Source organism: Mytilus californianus, unplaced genomic scaffold, assembly GCF_021869535.1.
Source record: "Mytilus californianus isolate M0D057914Y unplaced genomic scaffold, xbMytCali1.0.p SCAF_6, whole genome shotgun sequence".
NCBI lineage: Eukaryota > Metazoa > Mollusca > Bivalvia > Mytilida > Mytilidae > Mytilus > Mytilus californianus.
Genome location: NW_026262712.1, coordinates 59,440,536 through 59,456,131, shown reverse-complemented (window position 1 = coordinate 59,456,131; position 15,596 = coordinate 59,440,536). Strand labels below are relative to the sequence as shown.

Genomic DNA, 15,596 nt, shown 5'->3' with positions numbered 1-15,596 from the left:
TATTGCTTAACATAGGTACCAATGCAGTAGCAAGTCTCAGTTGGTGGTGTTTTTTTCAAGATAAGAGCAGTAAATTTTATTAATAAGTAAATACAAACGATTCAAATTATCATTATTATTATCATTATTTTAGAGATTTTATTAACTCTAAGGATCTCCTTATCAACGTGGAACCAAGAAACTACATTTTGTAAAACGCAGAAAAAAAGCAATTCATATACCAAAGCTAAAGTTCAACTTTACACAAAACAAAACATATATAAAAAACCTTTATTATGAAACAATTTTTACATTTTTAAAATAATGAGAACAGATTTCATACATGAACAAATACATCTGCGGTTTTACGGTGAAACTACAAGTATCTGTATAATTACACTGCTGAACTATATCATATTCTCTTGCCAATCAACTGAACCTGCTGGTGAATTGAAATAGTGCTTAAGATAGTCTCTTTGACGGACCCCAGCGGATGCCACAGCATTTCTTCCATGGGTATGACCACCATCTGTCATTTGCCTTCCCTGACGCCATTCACCAGGTTGTTGTTGATTGTATGCATCCTCATGGTCGATGGTCTGGCGTGCAATAAGAAGGATTCCTAATTCTGAGAAGATTGTGCAGTGTAATACATGCAAGAATGATGGAATCGATGGTCTCTGGAGACTGATTCAAGCAGCCAAGCAGGCATTGAAACCGCATGGCAAGGATACCAAACGCGTTTTCCACCACTCGCCTTGCACGAGAAAGTCTGGAAAGTAAAAACATACAATGCGATTGTGTTATACAAATGTTGTTCAAAGGGAAACCATATATAAAAAATTGTTTCGAAAAAATTAAAAATTGATACCCTTAAACAGCAAAATAAATACGTAAGGTGATGATGATGAATGACTGCTTAGCGTCTAGAGGCAAACTTATATGCATATTCCGTACGAGAAAATCTTACTGTTATATTAATATAAGCCCTGATTTGTACTATGTACTAGACCGATACGCTGAGCAGGATTTTTAACGTACCAGTTCACAAGGTAACAATTCGCAGGAGGACATGTCACCTTACCCGGACACATTATTTGGACTCCGAGCCGACAAATCTTAGTCATTAATGCCGCGTGTTTAGCGGAGAAGCAGCAAATACCAATTTTAAAGTCTTTAATTTGAACCAACGACCTCTCGCACTGGAGGCGAACACGCTACCACGAGACTTTCGTGGCGGTTTATATATGTTAGGGTTATGATGTTTTATAACTAATTTTAATTGGTTATGTTAATTCATAATTTTGTTATTACTAACCTGTAATTGAATATGCGCTCTCCGTCTGTTAGGTTACGTCTGGAGTATGGCTTCATCATCCATGTTCTCATAGTAATAAGAAATAAAATAATGACGATTAGGTAACTAATTTCATTGATTGTCGACTAAACACCTTGATATTGCAAACGCATCTTTTTATGTAATAATTTCAGTAATAAACTTAAATACTGGATTCAAGGGTATATGAGGAATGGTTCTGAAAGTGTCAAAAACGCGCATGGCAAAGAACATTTGTATTACTTTTCAGATGCACAAAACATTTAGTGCCACACATCTTTTGAATCTTGTGTGAAGATACACGGTGACACTGCTTATTAAATAGAAAAATCAATAACTGATAAATAAAACAATTCCCACTTCGATACATTTTGTACACATTTGCTACAAAATGTGCTGCCTCAATTTACATGATATATAGAAAATGTATGTGTTACAACAAAACATGTAACAGCATTTCTATGATATTGTTTCTGTTTGGTACTGCTCAATTGTATCACGCATTTGTTTTGAATTTCCAAGACCGTACTACATCTGAAAACGATTAAAATACAGTATGTACATGGCAGTATAGCAAAGTTATGGTATAATTGTGGTATCCAACTGATAAACAGACTTATGATAATCAGTAGAGATGTAGGTACTCGTGGTATAACTCATCCATATTTTATACTTAACAATACGTATCGGAGATATAGAATACATTTGTAACAGACGAATATATGTAATTTACATTCAAAAGCAAAGTAAAGGTCAAATCAACTTGGTATATTTTCATGTTAAACATTATAACATCTTTGATTACACTTTATTTCATTTGTCAATACAAACGCGATGAAGAGGATCGTGATATCAAAATGTAGAGGTAAAACATCTTTTAAGTCATAATTCCTTAATATAGTTATAAGCAAATTACAGAAAAAAATCGAAGGTTTTTCTGTTTTGTGATTATTATATTGTGAACGTTCAAATTGTAATAGTTTTAACATGAAACTGAATGTTTTTTGTACTGATACGTAGTTTTTAAAAAAAGCCGTTAACCATAAAGCATTTCTATTTCAAATGTTAATGTCAAATAATATGTAAAGAATTACTTCCTTAACGTAGCTATTAGTAAAGTACAAGACAAAACGATGGCATTAAGTTAAGTTAATTAGTGTTATCGTGAAAGTTAAGGTACAGGTATACATGGTATAATAGTTTAAACGGAGCACTATATGTATGAATTGTACGGCTGTTTCATGTAATCGAAGTCGAATAATTAAATCATTTCCACGTCAAACTAGAAAATAATAAATGAAGGAATACTTCTTAAACAAAGTTACTATCGTCATTATGTAACAGATTGATGATTACGATTAAGATGTCAATATGACCTCTGTGATATGTTATATCTGTACAACTCTACTTAGTAAATTATCAATGTTCCAGAGCATTTGTCAATGGACAATACCGGTTATAGATATTAACTGTCTTAGGTGGTGGCCTTAAACTTCCTGTTATTCGAACAACGAGAACTTTCTTTTTTACTTTTATAACAATGTAATATGATACCATTAGTAAGAAGCAGAAGTTATCAAACAGTTTTGATATATAAAACGGATTTATTTTCAATCGGATCAGACAGAGATAGACGGCTGAAAAGCTATACTGAACTAGTTACAACCGAAGTTCTAACTTTACTATAATCAAAATTCTTCGAATTGTTTAGTGTTAACATGTCAAAAGGATTGTCAGCGACGTCCACTGTGAGAACTAACAGTATGTAAGCCATGCTATAGTTCATTTGGGTTAAATGGCTAACAAAGACGTTAGGGTAGGTTTTTCAGGCGTTGGCAAATAGATATAGGAAGATGTGGTGTGAGTGCCAATGAGACAACTCTCCATCCAAGTTACAATTTATAAAAGGAAACCATTATAGGTCAAGGTACGGCCTTCAACACGGAGCATTGGTTCACACCGAACAGCAAGCTATAAAGGGCCCCAAAAAATTACTAGTGTAAAACCATTCAAACAGAAAAACCAACGGTCTATACCATTATCAACTATCGACCTCTATTGATAGTCAGTAGCAAACAAAACAGGATCTTTTCCAACAGATCGAGCACCTTTAATGTTTGGCATGTTCAGTGAGCACTCAAGTAGCACCTGTCGGCCGAAGTAGTTCCAAGAATAGACTAAAGCAGAAAAAAAGTATGCCGTCCTTACAAATGCGAGCGAAGAAAGATTGAAATTAATTGCATATTAATCTTGTTAGGGCATTGTTAGTCATTATTAACAAAAATATATATATGTCCAATAATGATAGAGCTACATTACACGGGTGGATTGTAAGGCAAAGTTAATTACAAGATTTTTGGAAGTTACTGATCCACAACCTTTGTTTTATTTATTTAATAACATAAGACATAAAACTGGTGAGACAGTTCAAGTTTTTGACAAAAGATTAATGGCTTTAGTAGAAGAAGCTTATTTTGGTAAACAAGGGGATTTAACTCATTCCTGTAAAGGTAAATGACATTAACAAAGATATCGTCTCCAGAAAATACCACCCGTTCAAAGACAGTGAAACTAGGGCATTCCGTTCATCATGAAGCCGAGGAAGAGAGTAAATATCAAAGTAAAACGTTTGATAACAAAAATAGAAATTGTAAATGAAAGAAAAAATTTGAAATAAATTCAACAAATTTAACAAATATTCCAAATTTGTGTCTGATTAAAATTGAAAAGAATAAATATATAGCTTTTAATTGACTCCGGCGCAAGTTGCTCTTTCTTACATTAAAGAATGTTTAAGCAATAAAAAATCATCCGAAACTATATAAAGGTAATTTTTTTTCCAAGCAGTAAATCTCGATTCTTTATCAGTAGACGGTAGTGCCGACTTCTCATTTAATATTAATGGTACAAAAAAATAATGATGTATTTCATGTAGTTTCCGACAAGAATGGATATGTGATATTAGGGAGAGAATTCCTTCAGCAGCAAGATTTTCGCATGTATTTTGATCCGAAGTGGAAAAGTTTACGAAAGCCTCGAAAATGACATCCATATATGTAGTGAGAGTGGCTATCAAGACAATTTTAAAACCTCAAAGTGTAATGCCGTGGATTACTATATAAAGAAGGTTTACTAGTACATAACTTGGTTGCTAAAGTATTTATGTCTAATGGGATACCTGCTTGATGTTAAAACATACAAGTACAAATATTTGTTTGAACAGAGGATGTGTTGTAGGTAGGACCAATACGGTAAGTGCACGGGGTGTTTCTAGTGTAACAAGACAATGTTAAAATGAAAAGTTAATCTATTCATCAAATCAGAAAACTGATATTCCTCCAGAGTTTTTGGAATTCGTTCTCTTGTTAGTTCAAATCAGGACATATTCGCTGATAGTGACCAAGAATAAGCAGAAAGTGACAAAGTGATGATAAAAATAGATACAGGCAAGTCACTGATAAAATAAAACCATATAGACATTCCAGACATAAAATGCCAATAGTTGACAAAGCAATTGATGAAATGTTAGAAGCAAATATAACACGATGGTCTAAATCACCATTTTTATTTTTTATTGTTGTAGTAGATAAAAAAAGTTGGCTCTAAACAGTTTTGTAATAATTGTTGTTAATTCAACGTATAACGACAGTCATTTCATATCCATTAACTTTAGAAGACGACTTGTTAGCACTATTGGATAAAGCAAATTATTATACATCCGTTGATATTGCAAATAGCTATTAGTAGGTGCATATGAAGGAAAGTGAAAATGAAATAAAACCCAACTGCATTCAATGATGACAAAGGTCTGCTTAATTTAATGTTGTGCTTTTAAGAATTGTTATGCACCTAGTATTTTAAGTCAAATAAATTCAATTGCTATGCAGGGTTGAACAAATTTAAAGTCGCGTAGCTTGCAGACATTTTTTATATTCTCTGAAACTTTATATGACGATTTATTTCAAATTCAACAAGTATTCGATAGGTCAATATTTAAAACAGTAAAAGAAATCAGAGGGTTTATTGGTATGTGTTGTTGCCATGGTTACTAAAGAAGATTATTCTAAATGCTTCTAAAATAGCGGAACCTTTGGTGAATTTAACGACAGAATATGATATGCAGAAATCGATTGGATGATTGTATTAAATCCTTTAAATACTTAAAGAATAATTTGACCTTTGCTAGCATATCCAAATCTCAATCTGTCCTTTGTTTTCCATGCATTTTGTACACTGATACTGATGTTTAACACAAAAAACTGAAGAACACAATGCAGCTGCAAAACTTATGCACATAGATTGTGAACATCCCAAACAAAGTGGTCAACTGTTCTCATTGTGGTATTTAGGAATGTTTTGTTACAAAAGATAGATAGAATACAGCGGAGATGAATTATAGTGCCGATCTTTCTACATTGCCTCCCCACAGAAATGATGCCAGTACAATAAATCAGGAAACTGTACATCTAGATATAAACGACAATACATATGAGTATCAAATAAAGGGTCCTTTCAAAATGAAGATTTAAATATGAAAAAGGAACAAACAAAACATTAATGACATTTCTAAATTGAAACCAATTTGGAATAAGTACAGCAAGTATCTCTTTACAGAGTCAATTTATGATAACTGAAGTGAAATGCTCGAGGAATATCGATCTCTTTTAAGAAAATCAAAACGATCGATTCTTTCCGTTGTAGGAAATTTTTTACGGTTTCTCTGGGGTATCGTAAGCGAACATGAATTGGATTGTATCTGTAATAATGTAAATTTGTTTGCAAAAAAATCAATAGAAAATGGCACACGTTCTGCGAGAAAGTTTGACAATATCAACTATATCTCGTTCAGATAATGCAGAGAATAGAAAACCATTCAATTTACTTATTCTTATACATTTCAGCTCCTAAAATGATAATTCATTTTCTATGTTAGCCTTCTCAAATTTTGAAGCCTAGTTATTATGTTAAATTAAAATGAAATAGAATATATTTGATTAAATGATGCCTAACTTAGTCAATGTACTCATTCTATTTTTTTTTATCATCTTATAATATGTAAATGATACTAAATCAAATTTTAGATTATAATACTTTGAATTCTTAAAGTGCAATTTTTCTAACAGGAAACCAAATGTCATTGACTGTTTAAATTGTACTAATACGAGACTGATGGTTTAGATAGAATATAATGATAATTAATTTGGAACAACCACATGTAGAACTGTGTTATATTTGGCTGTTATGATTGCATATCAATATGATAAGAAGTGGGTCCTATTGATAAGATCATTGTGTGTTCCTTTCATTTAACTTTTAATGTCTTTGCAGGATGCATATATGTTTAGAAGTGCAGATGTCGATATCAAATAGTAAGAGATAGAGTACGAACATTTGGCTTGCTTTAATTAATTTTTTTACTCTTTTGCAATCAGTTGGACATTTGTATTTTCATTTTCTAATGATGTTTTGCTTGTCTAATCATTTATACAAAAGAAAATGAATTGATTAATTTCAAATTTAGTTTCACACTGCCACTTTAATGTTATACTACTATGCCCGTATGGTCTGTTAGAAAATAGCGAACGTTTTGATATCATGTTCAGCGAAATCAAAATGTAATTATTCCATATGTAAATGAGTACAATGAAAAACATGATGAATACTAGAATATATAATCACAGGAATTCTTGTGATTCATTTTGCGCAACCTAGCTTGGAACGGCTTTTAATATCTTAAATGTATTCCAAACGACTGATATCTGATACAGCGCATACAAAAGTTTGCACGAAATCCAAGGACAAGAACAACTGGTTATGCTGAAAATAATGTCCCATACTACATATAAGAAGATTACAGAACATATTTGTGGATACGCGAGACAATATTCATCTTATTATCAAGACAGCACTGCAGGGGTCTACCACAAGTTTTGTCTAGCACCTAACACAAGTTTTGTCTAGCAAAATAAGTTGATATGTTTTGCGGTATAAGACCAATCAAGATTATTTTAGGAAAACTTGTCAGCAACTTTGAATTGCAACGGCAACAAATCATAGTTCTGAGTTAAACAACGTTTTAAAAAGTTTTCATGGCTGAATATGATGATGTTAGAACACGAATACTATTAAGTTTGGGGGATTCCAAACATATTATATTTATATATATTTTTACAGAACTTAATTTATCTTTAATTGTTATATATGTTATGATGGTATGATACTAAACCCCTAACGGGAAGGATTGTGCCTGATATTCATATGATGAAGACATAATCTTTCAATCAGTTTAATTGAAGTCTGGAGCTGGCATGTCAGTTAACTGCTAGTAGTCTGTTGTTATTTATGTATTATTGTCATTTTGTTTATTTTCTTTGGTTACATCTTCTGACATCAGACTCGGACTTCTCTTGAACTGAATTTTAATGTGCGTATTGTTATGCGTTTACTTTTCTACATTGGCTAGAGGTATAGGGGGAGGGTTGAGATCTCATAAACATGTTTAACCCCGCCGCATTTTTGCGCCTGTCCAAAGTCAGGAGCCTCTAGCCTTTGTTAGTCTTGTATTATTTTTAATTTTAGTTTCTTGTGTACAATTTGGAGTTTAGTATGGCGTTCATTATCACTGAACTAGTATATATACTTGTTTAGGGGCCAGCTGAAGGACGCCTCCGGGTGCGAGAATTTCTCGCTACATTGAAGACCTGTTGGTGACCTTCTGCTGTTGTCTGTTCTATGGTCGGGTTGTTGTCTCTTTGACACATTCCCCATTTCCATTCTCAATTTTATTATGTTCAATACTGGGACTGCTTTACTATTTAACTGAATCTGTAAGTTCTAGGAGCAAATTTTAACTGGATGTTAGCTGTTATTTGGAGCTTTTTCTCTGTTGATTAAAAGTTAAGAACACAATATTTTGTACAGTTAACTGGACTTACTTGGAGCATTGCATGATATCTGTCAAAAGAAAATATGTAGCACATGTAACAGCCCCACCTTAAAATCATGTAATACAATTGACTAAAGGAATTGACTTGTTTTCTTTGAACTATTATACAAGATGGGAGAAATTGATTTTCTTTTAAGGGATTCGGTTAATGTTAAGCGTGCCAGAAATCTTAAGATAAAAATATATGAACATGGAAAGACACACTTATCTTCAAAAAAAAAAAAACAAAAAAGAAAGAAAATGAAAAAAACAAAAAAACAAAAAAACAGTTATGACACCGTTTAAAAATCACTTTCAAGACAAAGAAGTATATATTTGCACGTATACGAAGGTGTTGCTTTTTCCATGTACAATCGTTTGCAATTGACATCTTTATTTTAAAATCTAGTTTCCTTGGATTCAAATGGCGAATTACAAAAGAAAACATATATTTAAAAATGTGTGTACTTGTTGTAGAGAACAAAGCAGAAGAATGAAGGTTTGTCTTTGTTTAATCGTTTGATTGTTGTTGGTCTCCGAGGGAGGTAATAAAAATAAGATCTCAATTTAAATTTAACATTATATTGTAATTTGTAAATATTAAGATAAGAAGATGTGTTATGATTGCCAATGAGACAACTCTCCACAAAGGACCAAATGACACAGAAAAATAACAATTATAGGTCATCGTACGGCCTTCAACAATGAGTAAAACCTATACCGCATAGTCAGCTATAAAAGGCCGCTAGATGACAAATATAAAACAATTCAAACGAGAAATCTAACGGCTTGATTTATGTACAAAATTATGAACGAAAAACAAATATCATATTCGGCAAAAAACGACAACCACTGAATTACAGGCTCCTGCAGATTTGGGACAGGCACATACAAAATGTGGCAGGGTTAAACTAGTTTGAAGGCGCCAACCCTCCCCTAACCTGGGACAGTGGTATAACAGTACAACATAAGAACAAACTATAAAAATCTGTTGAAAAGGGCTTAATTTATCAGATGGATACAAAGTAGACATACATCTAACAGAAACAAAGAGTGGACGTATAAATTTTACATTATATTGTTATTTGTAAATGTTTATTATTCTACATATTGGAATATTGATTCCTTATTGACACGTTTATGTATTTTCTTGTTGTCACCGTTGAACGTTTAAAAAATCGGGTATTTTATTTGATTGTTCGTTGTTATAACTTAAATATAGTACTAATGATTAAAATTTGAAGGGTATGGATAACATTTGAATAAGGCTTGTGTTAAATATTTGGCGGGTTTTTTATTCAATTTTCAACAGAAACACGTAACATGATCGAATAAATTCACTTCTGTTATATGTCCAGTGGCAAATATAACAGTTATATCGGCAGTGCAAATAAACGGCGTTAATCTTGAAATAAATGTTTAAATGAAATTAAAAGTTAGTTGTCCACTTAAGTTAAATACATACAAAACGGAATCCAGAAATGCTTTTAAACATTTTTGTTTCTAAAACTTTTTTGTTTCCTTTCTGATAATAGGGAAGAATGAAAAATACTTTCAGTTTACTTGTATTGCTATTAAAAAAATATAATGCATAAGAGTTTTGTTCGTTGTAATTAGCAAAAGGAAAGACAAAATGTTGGGTTGTGCATGAAGTACTGTTTTCTTGTTTCATTGTATTTCATCGAATAAAATGGTTTGTAATATAGAATAACATTTTGTTTTTGATATGACTTAAAATCGAGCACACCGTTATTAGTTAAATAACCTATACTAGAGTGTTACATACCTGGAAATTCATTCTAGTTGTACCATTTCACTTTTCTCAGACGATTCTACATCCGATATTTATCAAACGAAAAACACACATAAACCATTAACATATATGCATAAATACTATTTTGTTACTCTCCCGAAATACCACTTAAAGACACAAATAAATATCCTTTAAATCCCACTACAAGAAAGATGGGCGTATCAAATGAGTTTAAACATAAATCTGAATGAATTTTATTCAAGATCTTTTTAAAGTTATTATTCTACTGTTCATAAATACTTCGTTAAGTGAGTAGATGGTCAGCTTGATCTTAAATTTTGCCTGCGTATTGTTGGGTACAGGACAGGGAAAATGAAAAGAAAACCATTACAAAATTAAATAAAATTCTTTATAATATTATAATTTGAAGATTCGTTTTTAATATTTAAGGTGTATTTTAAGTTAGCGAAAGTCCAAATAACTGTCCATTCCTGTGAAATAATGGGCGTCGGCCCTCCGGCACTCCGCTCCATTATTTCCCAGGAATGGACAGTTATTTGGACTTTCTCTATAACTAGCATACCTAATTTATTTATTATAAACATGAATTAACATATTTTTTGATGATAAATTGTCATTTGTTTTCATTGATTTCACCTTGCATTGATTTGCTTTCAGTTGTGATGTTAGAGGCACATCCGTTCTAGTAGAGATTTACAATAAGTGTATGACTCTGACACCAGTCTGACTACGAATCATAAGAAGACAAGTTAAAATATTGTTATTTTTTATCATGTTTATCCTATCATCCAAGCTTAAGACTATAAAACTGAGTAGATGTGGTATGATTACCAATGAGACTATCCATCAGAGTAAAAATGAAGGGGTAGTTAGCAATTATAGGCCACCGTACGGCATTCAACATTCAAAAACCCATTACCGTATAGTCGTCTATTAAAGGCCATCGACATGAAAAGGTGAATCAATTCACATTAGAAAACTAGCGATCTAATTCATAACAAAATAATTTACGAAAAACAATATGACAGACACGAGCCAACGACCACAACTGTACTTCATGCTCTGACTTGTGACATGCACATAAAGAATGTGACAATACTATACACAGTGAAAAAATAAACTCAAAACAAAAATAAAATTAAAAAAACCTGACCTATTCATATTTTTTTCTAATCCCCTTTTAATAATTCGTCAGTTGTGAAAGGGCCAATTAACCTTAAAAGTTTCTTTTTTAATGTAAACGAATAAAAAACAAAATCAGATACATTGAACATGTTAAATTGGAGCAACAAATTGTTGTTGTGAAAGTATAGTTAAAATTCTGAAAATATCAATTAGCGAGCATAAACGAAAAGGCTCTTATCTACTCTTTCTGTAGAACAAAATAATAATAAAAAAAAAATAAATTAGGATCCATCAATTATTTGATAAATGTTTTTTTTTCGATAGAAACGCAAAGATGGGGCACGGTAAAATTAATTTGCTTACACATTATTTTGACTGTGCATTACATTTACACATTGCGAGATCGCCCCTATAGCTTACCTGAATGATTTTTATTCTTATTCCTACTCGTACTTAGAATCCGACGGTTATTGTTAATTTCTACTAATGACATCTGTACGATATGAAAGTCTGATGCACGAAACAATGTGATACATTTTTAACACTTGCTGTAACAGAAAGTACATTTACATTTAATGATGAAGCACTCATGACATGTACCTGTTTGATTATAAGGTGGTCCGCTTGCACAGGTATCGGAAAAAAGTATAACAAAAATACCGAACTCCAAGACATTGACACTTTACAAAATGCAAATGATAGATAAAAACAAAACTAACTTTTTTGAAATATCGCTAATTGGTAGTCATCAGCCATATTTAACAACTTACCTTACTTACCTTTACCAATGTTCAATGTATCTTTCAATTGAAAACAGGTGAAATCAGTCCTGACTAAAAGCAGTGGAATGAATCCAACTAAAACAGTCACTTTTTTTTCTTTGTATTTGAAATGATCTTTTGAGGAATTTGCTCTCATGGAATTAGGTTAATTTATAAACTCAAAGCAATATGTAAATTAGATGATATTGATATTCTAAGAATAATGCAAATTGAACTTCAAATGAAAAAAAGAGAAGAAATTAAGACATACGTTAACTTGGGACAAAACATATATAGTTCCGACAACCTGTGTGAAATCATAGTAAAGAAGAAGGAGATTTTGATTGTACACATACGAATGTCTTACAATTGCTGTTTTGCAGTCGTCTCCAATTGTCATTTTAAACAGTTATTCCCTTCGTTTTATAAAACGACACATCATCGAAACAAATGTTATTATTTGTTGTAGAGATCTATAAAGAAGAATGAAGATTCCTGTTTGTTTAGTCGTCAACCTGTTGTTCGTGCTCGTGGGAGGTAAGCAAACATATGAATCTCTTTAAAATTAAACGTTTGATTATAATTTGCCAATTTGTTTTTTTTTCTTTTTCCTCTTGGAATGATCTTTGTGTTCAGTTACAAAAAAAATGCTTGTATTTTCATTCTCAATTTTATTGCATATGGATAGCTGATGAAATTTATTTATTATTCTACTGACAGGAAAACAGTTTCTGTATTGACAAGTTTTTGCCTGTCTTGGTGTCACCGTTGAATTTTTTACCGTTTTTCTCTAACTGTGTAAGTGTAAGCTACTTTATAAATTTGGAGTTTTTGTAAGTATTGCCAATTCAAATATAAACAATTTTAATAAGAATGAATGCGATACTTTGTAATACATAAACGAGACAGCAACCAAACCAAACAATAAGACCAGATAAACATGAAGTGTTTAATATTAGTAAGTATATTAATAGCAATTATGTTAAATTTATCTCAACGTTGTAGGCCATAGAACATTCTAAAGGAATAAAATACTTGCAACCGTACGCGTTACTAATTGAGTGATCAGTCAGCGATCTGTCAAGTTCATGTCAAACTCACTTCACGAATTCGTCAGACTTACAGTGAGAATCTTTTTACTAATCGGACTGATCTGACGGATTGACCTTTCTGACTGATTGAACTCTTGTACGTCACATGTTGAACTTTTACGAAATTTTCGTTTCATTTAATTCAGATAACACAACGGAAAAATACAAATCCTTCAAGTGCCGAAGTCTGACATTTCATTTTGTTCATTCAGCAAAAATTCACAATTCATAGCACAAGAGAAGTGAAATGTGCAGAGAACATCTATATTTAAAGAATTCCGATTGGCTAAATGTAAAAACATTTTTTTATCAAACCCTGTGAGTGTTTGAAACGGTGTTTATCGCCATTAGAAAATTCTAATAAAATATTCTAATATCATTTAACAATCAAATACAGCCAATTTCGACGAATAAATTCCAATAATATAAAGTATGGACTCCCTTAAAAATATTCAAACAACATATGAGGTGGATTATATTCATCATATTTTATGGAGAAGAACGTATTCCAATGTACAGAAATAGTTATATCCAAAGAGAAGAGAAAGATACCAAAGGGACAATCAAAGTTTTGTGTTTGAATTAGAGTGATATGTTTTATAAAGTACGAATTATCCCTCCCTAAGACAAGATACTTGTATCTACTTTGGCAACTCTTTTTTATGAAACAAAGTAGGACCTACTATTTCAATACGTCTTTTTGTTTGGAATGGGAAATACATGTGTAAAGTGCAGAAAAGTTAAATGTTTTAATACTTTTGCAAGATGAAAGAGTCTTAGATTGTATGATCTCTAAAAGATCTTTGGATTTTTTTTTAGTATCCACATCTGATTCACATTGAGAGCTGGCAAACAATTATATATAACAAACGAACACACAAGCGAAATATATTTTGTTCATTATGAATTACTGTTAAAACTGTTTAGGTGTATGTGTATGTGCGTGCATGAGTGGAGAGAATACTACTGATTTGATTTTAAATTCGGGACTCATCAAAAGTATAAAGTGCTACTTCAATTTTCTAACACTTGGTTGGTACCGCTACTGAGTATCTGCTAGTCCCCGCAGGTAGTATTAACTCAGTAGTCAGTGCTTTAGTACTGACGCAATTTATGAAATATATTTCTTTACTGCCTCGTTGATAAATTTTCAAACTTTAAGAACCTAAAGTGCCAACATCGGGAGGATAGATTGACCTAATGACTATTTGGTTAGTCCTTTTAGGTCCCGTTTTTAATTACACAGATCAACACGTATTCAAGTTGTTGGTTTTTTACATCATTAGCTTTAATTTGGTTTCGATTTGATCGTTACTTATGAAGGATAATCCAAATTGCATGACAGTGTATTTCGCAACCTTTTCTTAACGGGGAAATGCTATTAAATTTCGACATGTTCGTGGTGCATGAGAAAAATATATAACCTGGTCACGATATCTAATATAAACAGTATTTTACTTTCAGTCAGCATGGCACATGCAGAAATGCTTGAAGACAAAGGCCTTATTCATAAGTAAGTTGGCTCGTATAGTTTGATTATTCGACATGTTCGAATGAGTCGCGTTTAGGTCTGAAACAGTCTGTTAATGGATGAACTAGTCGGTTTGAATACATCAAATTTATTACAAACTATTAGAAATCAAAAGAATATGCACAATGGAAAAAAGCTGCACCTGTATTAATAAAAGTAACAACATATTTCATAATCACATTTAGTGTGTTGTAGATTATAATAGCTGTCCTAACAATGCAAAAGTCATGACCAATCATAATTTTCTGCGAAAATAAATTTCAAACAAATAGATTCAAAAATCCAAAGCCAAAAGGTATTGCGGGGATATTCCTTTTTACAGTAAAACGAATATCATGACTCGAAGATAGAAAATGACCATACAAACCAAAACTCGAAGTATACCACAATGATAAAGAAAAGAGAAAAGGACAAACAGCATTTTTAACAAAAATTTCCATGGAGTAAAACAAACCCCATTAAAAAGCAGAAATGTCGCCATTTTCGGACGCATTATTTTACTCAAACATGTCAAAGCCACTCATTCTTTGCTCAAATATCCGAAAGAAACACATACCCATGTTGAATTCTTTGTTTTAGCTTTTTCTGAGGATCGCATCTAAGACACCATGAACACAAGGCGAGACGAGATTTCGATGCAATTTTCCATACTTTAAGTCCGTAGACTGATGTGCATTTTATTTAACTTTAGTTTGCTGTCACTTTGCCGTATAAACTTGCTTGAAGTAAAGTAATTTCAACATCTGAGTATATCTCAATTGAACGAAGCAATAAAATAACGGAGACAAGTCCGTTGATCTAGATTCATCGAAAAACCGGTAAAAGATCAATTGCAAATCTTATGTCATAACAACTTCAACAATTTATATCATGATGAAATATATTTATGGCAAATTTGAAAGGTTTGTGTGTGTCTGCATCGCAAGACATTGTTGAAAATCAAGAATAAAAAGAGAAATTTATACAGACGCGCTACCTGGTCGAGGATTTAAAAGTAACAATGTCTAAAAAAGGAGAATATTACAATACGGAAAGATAAATTAAATAATGATCGTGTTTGAGTGACGTTTTAGA

At 32.0% G+C, this 15,596-nt stretch overlaps 1 long non-coding RNA gene across 1 annotated transcript in view; it reads left to right on the top strand.

Moving 5' to 3' along the window:
- LOC127706161 (uncharacterized) overlaps positions 1 to 15,596 on the top strand; it is a 139,994-nt gene that overhangs the window by 78,623 nt on the left and 45,775 nt on the right. The window lies entirely within an intron of this gene.